The sequence below is a fragment of the Garra rufa genome, chromosome 17, assembly GCF_049309525.1.
Source record: "Garra rufa chromosome 17, GarRuf1.0, whole genome shotgun sequence".
Lineage (NCBI taxonomy): Eukaryota > Metazoa > Chordata > Actinopteri > Cypriniformes > Cyprinidae > Garra > Garra rufa.
This window is the reverse complement of record NC_133377.1, coordinates 37,506,712-37,509,531: the sequence shown is the minus strand read 5'-3', so window position 1 is coordinate 37,509,531 and position 2,820 is coordinate 37,506,712.

Here is a 2,820-nt window from a genome sequence, read left to right as displayed (position 1 = left end):
TAATATTTTAACAATTCTAGAAGCTTAGTTAATATGTCGAGTTTACGAGTTTGAAACATTAAATATCCTAAAAATTATGTGAATAAAAACAATACAAGTACTCACTTCGCGAGTCGCTCTCTCTGGCTCAGTGCCAAAAGCTATGCTAATCATATCATTGTGACACTTCAGTAATCAGCCTATATTGATCACAACTCTGTTTTTCTTTTTCTTTTTTAAGAAGGTAGGCCATAAAGACTTGCCGAGTCACAGCGTTCAAGTCCAAGTCAAGTCTCGAGTCATTGCTGTCTAAGTCGAGTCGCAAGTCTTCTTTGATTATGTCAAGTCAAGTCACAAGTCCACAACTCTGGCCTTCGTAAACATAAAAATAAAAAACGAGCGTTTCAAACAAACGCACTAAACAGAGATTCAACTGTCAGTCGGTCATAAACGCTATCCAATGCTAAGTCCTGCAGCTAAGAGTAAATTAAACTAAAGCTTCCGCTAAGAAAAACATTACTTAGGAAACCACAATCGGCGCCCTAATAACACAAACACTGCAATAATACGCTATTACAATATTAATGTAGCAAAAACTTGCAATACTAAGATTGTGTTTGCTTACCCCACTTTTGTTCTTCCGAACTTCAATCGAAGACTCCTGAGCTCATATCCTTTTATAAAATGTTTCAAGTTCACTGCGAAAGTAATGTTGAAGTCCTCCGACGCCATTAACGCCGTTTTACGCATTTTGTTTACAACGCTAGATGGCGCAAATAACATTTCTTGATCGGTTTCAGTGTGCGCGCTACTTGAACACTGTTGTCGCGGGTGGTTTTTTATGTCCGCGGGTTGAAACGACCCCAATAACGTTATCTTTTTCACCTGGAATGCGAACTGTACCGGGGGAACCCGTAAAAAAAAGAAACGCGATTTTTACTGGGGGAACCCTCTTAAAATGCCATTGGGCTAGTTTTGAGTAGCTATTGGGCGGGATATTGTGAAAACCTGGCAACCGTGATCGGTTTTACGCTTAAACAATCAGTTATTTATTGATTTTACTTTATACTCGATAATATGTGATAAATTGATACTTCTAGAGTCTCTGCTGTTGTAAGAAGTAGATTTTCTTGTGCTCTTGCAACAATCTTTAAGGACATTCACATGATTTATACGCCTGTCAGTGGATCAGTGGAGGCCAAATTGTTTGGAAATCCTTTTTATTCAGTTTCCATTCTTACGAGTTTAAAACATTCCTCTTCATGTCCACTAAAATCCATTTCACTTCGCAAAATCGCATTTGATTTGGCATATTGTAGTGAATAACAAGTAATCCAGTTCATTCTTTACACAATGCATATTATCTCAAGGCAGCTTTACAACAAATAGTCCCTTACACTCCCACTGATCAAGCCTAAGGCGACAATGGCGAGGAAAAACTCCCTGATGTTTACATTGATGACAAACCTTGGGAACCAAGACTCCGCTGAGGGAGTCCAACTCCTCAGGCTAGCACATTTTTTTAATACAATGAAGCATACATAAATGCTTTGATTACATCCAGACACACAGAATGAATTATAATACAGACTAATTGGTTGTCTAATTAAATTAAATGGTTATAATGATTTAAAATGGCGATTCACCGTGAGTTTTTACAGCAGTAGGCCTACCGGTTAAAACCACACTGATTGCATTCAGTTGCCAGGTCAATATCCTAGTTGATTTTCCATCAATAACCTTGATTAGTAAACCTTTCTGTGCACAGCACGTTAGAATATTTAGTTAGTGAAATAAATCCTTTTTTATAGGCCTGACTTATAGCTCACAGGTTAAAAGAAATTGCTTAAAGTTCCACAGTAGTACGATAGCATTTCTTAAAGTACTGTAATTTCTGATACCATAATCACGCTGGGTATTTAGGATGCCCATCAAGACTGAATTGTTAAATAAATAAACTTTTACTGACCCTAATTCCTTGACTAACAACTGCCCTGGCACTACACTTTTTTTTATTGGAGCTCCACAATGTTAAGTTTATCTGTATATTTTTTACTGGAATTTATGGGTACCTGTGTGATGGACTGGCCTGAGAGACTGGAATAGGCTCCAGCATTCCAATGGCTCTATGTAGGACAAGCGGTTGGGAAAACAGACAGATGCATTGATCTATGGGTACTATCTAAATGTGATTTACTTTGGTTTTCAGTTGTAACATGCGGTTAACTCTTACTCATTAGTCTGAGTGCTCTAGTTGAATCTGCCAACAAAGACATGCTATTTAAATAGCACCATCAAGACAGAATGGTTGAGAGATATTTGTGCGACTGAGTCATTCACATATGTGACCCTGGACCACAAAACCAGTCTTAAGTAGCACAGGTAAATTTGTAGCAATTGCCAAAAATACATTGTATGGGATAAAAGTATCAAATTTTATGTTATGCCAAAAATGATTAGGATATTAAGATTAAGTTTCATGGTAATATTTTTTTTTAAATGTCCTACTGTAAATATATAAAAACCTAATTTTTGATTAGTAATATGCATAGCTGAGAACTTTATTTGGACAACTTTAAAGGCGATTTTGTCAATATTTTGTGCCTTCAGATTCTGGTTTTTCAAATAGCTGTAGACTATCCTATCCTAACAAACCGTACATCTATAGAAAGCTTATTTATTTAGATTATGTATAAATGTCAGTTTAAAAAAATGTATCCTTATGACTGGTTTTGTAGTCCAGGGTTACATATAGAAATAGTACATTACTATTACTTTCACTAATTTCTAGACTTGCATATATATATATATATATATATATATATATATATATATATATAT